Source organism: Triturus cristatus, chromosome 5_1 (genome assembly GCF_964204655.1).
Source record: "Triturus cristatus chromosome 5_1, aTriCri1.1, whole genome shotgun sequence".
NCBI lineage: Eukaryota > Metazoa > Chordata > Amphibia > Caudata > Salamandridae > Triturus > Triturus cristatus.
The window spans coordinates 637,300,162-637,307,346 of NC_140587.1; positions in this window are offsets into that span (position 1 = coordinate 637,300,162).

A 7,185-nucleotide genomic window follows, 5' to 3' on the forward strand; every position below is an offset into this window, starting at 1 on the left:
CAGGGAGGGGAGCCATCATATCTGCCCACAGGACAGCACATCCCCACACCTGTACCAACTGCACACCAACACAGCAAAGGGAGACATCCACACCAGCGGGCTGAACTGGCACTCCCAACACCACCCCCTGTACAGTCACTCCTGCCACCTGCACAACCACCACCACCTGTACAGTCACTCCCGCCACCTGCACAACCACCACCCCCTGTACAGTCACTCCCGCCACCTGCACAACCACCACCACCTGTACAGTCACTCCCGCCACCTGCACAACCACCACCACCTGTACAGTCACTCCCACCACCTGCACAACCACCACCACCTGTACAGTCACTCCCGCCACCTGCACAACCACCACCCCCTGTACAGTCACTCCCGTCACCTGCCCAACCACCACCACCTGTACAGTCACTCCCGCCACCTGCCCAACCCCCACCACCTGTACAGTCACTCCCGCCACCTGCACAACCACCACCACCTGTACAGTCACTCCCGCCACCTGCACAACCACCACCACCACCACCTGTACAGTCACTCCCGCCACCTGCACAACCACCACCACCACCTGTACAGCCATCAAGTGTGCAAACACCATCTGCCACAGCACATGTGGATGACCCTGGACAGTCCCTTGGACAGTACCCACCTCCACGTAGGCGGCGAGCCAGACCTGAGCACTCGGAGCGGTCATCCCCCCCCAAATTGCGGCGTCGCACTCACCAGTGACAGGAACCCGGGACAATGTGATCACGTGTTTGTGTGTGCACCAAATAAACACCTACCAAAACTAATAATCTGTTGTGTATCATGTCCTGTGTAACGTTGCAGGTGGCCTGGAGATGTGAGAAGGTATGTGTGTGTGTGACACAGTTACAAGTGTGACCCATCGTTGCAACCAGCCATTATGTGCATAGCAGATGACCCACCAAATATGTGTCCATATTCAGAACCAGACATTCAGAATGAAGTTAAACAAGTGGAAGTTAGGAGTATTCCAAATTGTATTTTGAGAAGGTACAAAAGAACAACCGTCCGTTTGGAAGGGAGAAAGGAAAACAAATGATGATCTTAATGCAGAGGGAGATGGGAACCTGGATTGGGGTGGGGCAAAAAAAATATAACACGTCAGGGAGCGTCAGGGAAAACAGTCTATTTACAAGGGGAAAATGAAATAGTTGTTCACGTCTAAAGTCAAGTGTCCTTCTGGTCATCCTCTAGGACCACAATGTCCAGATCCTCAGAGTCCGATGCAGGCACACGTCTGGCGGGTGCAGGAACAGGCACCACTTGGGTTCGTGCCACACGAGGAGTACGGGGGGAAACAGTGTGGGGCAACGGACAGGGGGAGACATTGACAGTGGTATGGGAAGGGATTGGGGAGACAACAGACGACATGGCTGCGGGCAGTGAATTGATGGCGGTGGTGAGGGTGGCCATACATCGGAGCATGTCCTCTCGCATCATGCGTACCTCCATACACACTTGTAGCGCGATGCGAGCGGACATGTCTGGCTGACCCTCACACATCCACATCAAGTCCACTGGCACAGCCACAGGAGGAACAACACCGGGAGGGGCCTGGGGGGAAAAGGAGGGATGTGGTGCCTGAGGTCCGGAGCCAATGATGTTGGGGAGCTGGCGGCTACGATGAGGGGGACTGGTTGCAGGGGATGCAGCTGGGTCCCCCGATGGAATGGGGAACTCTAGAGGTAGGGAGGGGCTGATGGCAGGCCCAGATTGTTTGTTGGCCTGCCCCGAGGACACCTTTTCAGGGACCACAGGTGAAGAATCCTGAGGAGAGTAGCTCTCCAACACCTCATGGTCCGAGGTGTCGTGTTCACCCCCCCCCCGATTCAATGTCTGCAGCCTCCACCCGGGATGTGGCACCAGCATCAGGGTGTCCCTTGTCAGTCTGGGTGGGCGCAATCCCCTTGCCTCTTGATGTTGAGGGTCCCTCCTCATCCTCCTCTTCCTCGCTGATGGAAAGTGGGTGTAGCCGCCGCCGCACTGGTGGCCTCTTGCTCCGGACCAGGTCCTGCTGCCCTTCTGTTCCGCCAGCTGTGCCTGCTGAAATGTAAGCAAAATCCGAATGTTATGTTTGTGTCATGCAGGACGAGACACATTCATAGGAGCCAAGGTCAGACTTATTTTCCTCTGATCACACTCAATAGTTGTCAGTGTCTATGAGCTGACATTACGTGTATGTTCACCGTCAGTTCCTGGATTGAGTCTGACATGGCCATCTCACGTGGATGTGTGTGGCTTACACAACTGTATTGGCCAACCCTCAACCTGGCATTCTGGGGATCTGTGTGTCCTGCCACAGCTACATGTGCAGGTTCCACAAGCAGTCCACCAATGGAGAACATGAAGTCCCGAATCTCAGATTATGGCCATTCATAGGGAGTCGCAGCTGTTGAAGGTCTGGACAAGTGTCATCTGCTTTGTAGCATTGTATGGGACACGACAATTGGGGAATGTGGGTCACACATGCACTGAGGCTCTGGCCTATTTCTGTAGCTAAATTGTGAGTCTAGCCTTTGGCTGTCCCCACACATGTACTGACAATCCAGTGGCACATATTGGCTTTGGTGACTGATATGGTAATGCTGTACACCGCTGAACACTGGGGGAATTTAGTGACAGCTACCTGTACATGTGAAATGTGTAACAGGCCACTGAGGCTGAGACGTCTGTCAGTGAACACCCCTTGTAAATTTAGAAGCGCTTAAGAGTGATGAAAGGATGTCAAAGTCTGTCTTGACTCCATGGCACATGATGTTTTGTCACAATTGGAACCCACACTCTAAAAATGCTATGCAAGTCATAGCATCCAATACCCTTTGGCCTGCCATGCGCACACAGGACAGTGTCTGTACCATTGCTCATCCAATGCACACATGATTTCCTAGTGCCAATTGTAGTGGTGCGGGAAGAGCTGATTTCAATCCAAATGCACAAATATGGCTCATTTAGCCAGTTGTCATGGCGAGACTCCAACTCCCAAAATGCACTCTGCCCTGTACAGTCCATATGCCACAGTGTGCCTTTTTAAGCTTGGTTACTGCTGCATGGACACGGAATCTGTGAATGGAGGCATCGGACACACAATGGTACAGCACTGTTTCACTCACATCATACTCCCAGACACATTTAGCATATGATGCACTTACCATGTCCCTGCTGCTCATGCTCCTCCAGCTGAGCATGGAGGGTCGGCCAAGCTGATCGCAGGACCCTCCTGTACAGTGGGGATAGGCGAGGACGATGCACATGGTGCTGGGAAGACTGGCCCACCAGCTCCTCAGCCTTGTGCCGGGCCCACCGTTTTAGGTCCTCCCAGCGCTTGCGGCATGCCCTCGCACTCCTGGTGTGGACTCCCACTGCACTGCAGCGCTCGGCGATGTTGGCCCACAGCCTGGCCCGGGCTGCATTGCTCAGCTGGTGTTCAGGGTCCCCATATAGCTGAGAAAATTTGGCCAGCACCCCCTCAGCCAAGATGTCCAACTCACTTTCAGTGAAAGGGGGTGCCTTCTCTTCGTAACCCTCAGCCATTATGGGGATAATAAGAAGGATGAGAGCAGCAGGATGTCAGAGGATCTGTCTGTGATAGAGGATGACTCAGAATGAACACAAAATGGCAGCAAACTATTTCCTGTGATGTATTTCCTGCCTCCCACTTCCTGTAAAACATTTCCTGAATGAAATTATGTGTTCCGGGTCATTTTCGGAGTTTACGGCCCGTAAACGCGGTTTCCGGTTCCGGAGCGGGAGGTCCGCACACGGGCCGTACGCTCCGTAATCGGCGTTTCCGCACACGGGCCGTACGCTCCGTAATCGGAGCTTCCGCTTTTTGGCCGCAAATTCCGAAAATGACCCGGAACATATTATTCCATACAGGAAATGTTTGACAGGGAGTGGGAGGCAGCAAATACATCACAGGAAGTAGTTGCCTGCCATTTTGTAGTCATCCAGATCCATCCACAATCTGGAATCACATCTACTGCCATCCTGCTGTTCTGTTGTGGATAAAAAAGAAAAGACAGTGCATGTGAGAATTAATTAAATGTGACAAGAGGGTGAAGTGACCATTTCAAGACATGTCTGCAGTTTCTGTTTCAGTTTCTCATGCTTTGCATTATGGTACATGTAGTCCATATTAGGTGCTCATTTGCAGAGTTGTGTGATGTGTTCCAGAACATTGTGTTTGAGAAGTGTGGATATATCACAGACACAGGGGGGCAGAGTTACGGCTACGGACGCATCTCTGCTAATCAGCAGAGATGCGTCAGAAGAGTTGCGATGCATCTGCCCACCCGTGCGCCAACACAGATGCGCGGCATTGAAATTTCGGTGCACCGTGCAGCTCGGATGTGCAGATGCGTGACGCATCCCCCGTTGGAAAGGCGGCGCATTGCTGGAGTTGCGTCGCATGCACAACGCAGCTCCAGCAAGGCTCGGGGGTGCCCTATCCCTATGATGCTGCGTCAATCCTTACGCCTGCTTCAAGCAGGCGCAGGGTTTTGACGCAGCATGGCCTTAAAAGTGACTGAGTGAAATATTGTAGATTTTTAGGAGGCGTTTCTGCGCACGGAAGGCCCCCCCCTGCACCAGAACGCCTACATGTGGCGGAGGCCTTTACAACGTGACGCATCTCCCAGATGCTTCATATAGTACATTCCCCGCAGCATGGGGCTGGCTTTGCACCACCGCAGCGTCACAAAAGTGACGCAACGGCAGCGTGAAAGGGCCGCAAGTCCCACATTAATCTGCCCCATGGGCGTCTGATTGACCCATTGCATCACACACGTCGTGGGCGCATCATTTGTGGGGGAGTCACATCTGTTGATGGCACAGGGCCGACAATGCTATGGTTATGGCCTTTTCTGATTAAGAGACCCATCCTCATGAGGTCCGGCTGTGTCTCTCAGTACATGTATCATCTTGCATCTGTGGCTATAGATTCTTTCAGGACATCCACTACACTGATCGCTGACATGGGCACATGTGCTGATGCAGGCTCAACGTTTTGACTACTGTCAAGAGCTGTGATTAACATGCAGTTAGTGTGGCTTGCAAAGTAGCCTCAGGAAGGAATTTATTGACACAGTCATGTATATCCAAGTTTCATCATTGGCAACAGACAGCAATCCACATTTGGTCCATTCCACTACAGGTTGCTCATGTGAAGAACGTGGCAACAAGCTGCTCACGGACTTGCATGCCCTGACCTCGGTTATGTGCCATGGCCCGGTTTCCCAGATTCATAGGTAGCCGAGGTTCCAGCGGTATCTGTAAGCCATGCGTTAAGGCAATGTTGTGCAAGACACAACAGGCTAATATGATCTTGCACACTACTTCTGGGGAGTACTGCAGCACCTCCCCTGTACGGTCGAGACATCTGAATCGCGACTTCAACAGACCAAAAGTGCGCTCTATGATGGCTCGAGTCCGTATGTGTGCCCTATTGTACCTACGCTGTGGTACAGTGTCTGCACGCCTGTAAGGGGTGAGGAGATGTGGGGTAAGTGCATACCCAGCGTCACCTGAGTAGAGGGGAAAGGGCAGTTGGTTAGATTTCCCTCTTTGACTTGCACAGGACATGATCTATACTGTATTACATGCATTGTCAGGTGGGCCCTGTATCTAGCTTTATGATTCTTAAAGTACTATGGTTAATTTTGGGGGGCATTCAGACATTTCAAAAACACATAATCCTCCTTTCTAACGCTTGGTACTTACCCAGTAGCCACATGTTGCCAAATTCTCCCGCAGCTATCCGCCGGGCAAGAGGTGACATGCGGAATATGAAGCTGTCATGGGTACTGCCGGGGAACACCGCATGCACATCAATGAACCTCCCTCTGGAATCACAGACAGCTTGCACGTTGATGGAATGCCATCGGTGTCTATTGCAGAAGATGTGTGCAATGTGGCGGGGTGGCTGAAGGGCCACATGGGTACAGTCAATTGCACCCAGCACACGTGGAAATTGTGCAATGCGAAAGAAATCTCGTACTGCCCTTTGTCTCAGGGCCAGTGTCGGTGGCATATGTATGTGGAGGTGGGATCTTGCAGTGATGCATCGCAGTACCTGATGCAGGCACCGCGACTGGCTTGCCTGGGATATGCCCACATGGTCACTGGAGACCCTTTGGAATGAGCCAGTGGCGAAGAAATGGAGCGCTGATAGGATCTTTAGGTATGCTGGTATTGCATGTGAGCAGCAGGTCACGGAGACAAGTTCCTGCTCCCACTCACATACCATCTCCAAGATGATTTCTGGAGGGAAACGGTACCTGGCCCTTATATCTTGACTGGACATTCCAAATAAGTTGATCCTCTGTCTGAAGATCCTCTCTGCTCTGGCTCTCCTCCTCCTCCTCCTCAAGTGGTTTTGCTGCATGGCAAGGGGCAGTGCAACAAACACATTCAGTGACATGTTGAAAGGGTTTGTGTGTGTCTGCTCTGCAGTTATACGTGCTGCCGAGCTGGGATTGGCTGGAGTGCGTCAGCTGATGCATGGTGGGGGATGGTAGGGACTTGGACAGGTGTTTCCCCTTGGCTCAAATCATCAATGGCAACAGTAATGTAGTCTGGTCCCAGTTCTGATGTTCCGGCCCGGAAGCGGAATTTCCGGCCCGAGAGCGGAGTTTCCGGCCCGAGAGCGGGTATTCCGCCCTTAAAGCGGACTTTCCGGCCCGCATGCGGACTTCCCGCTCCGGGCCCGGAAACTCCGCTCCGGGAGCGGAAAATCCGGCCCGGGTGCGGACGTAAGTTTAGTGGTCGTAAATGGATTCTGTGAATAGCAAAAGTCCTAAGTTCATTTTGTGAATCGCTAAAGTAGTAAGTTCATTCTGTGAATACCAGAAGTACTAGGTGCATTCTGTGAATACCAGATTGGTACTAAGTTTAGGATTTAGTCTTAAGTTTGTTCTGTGAATCAGGCCCTATGTGTTTATCTCTATTTTGAAGGAGGGAATTGAAGGAACAGAGCAGGTGAAAGAATGGGTAAAGTTTCAAGCTAAGAGTTTGCATCCAGAGAAGAATAGACTTTTGTTTTTTTGTTGAGAACCATGATGTTCAAGAGAAGCAAGTCAGAACTACATAGTGAACAATACCCCCTGAAATCTTCAATTGTCTGTACAGGTGGTGAGAAGAGTCAGAATAGGATTTTGTGAAATA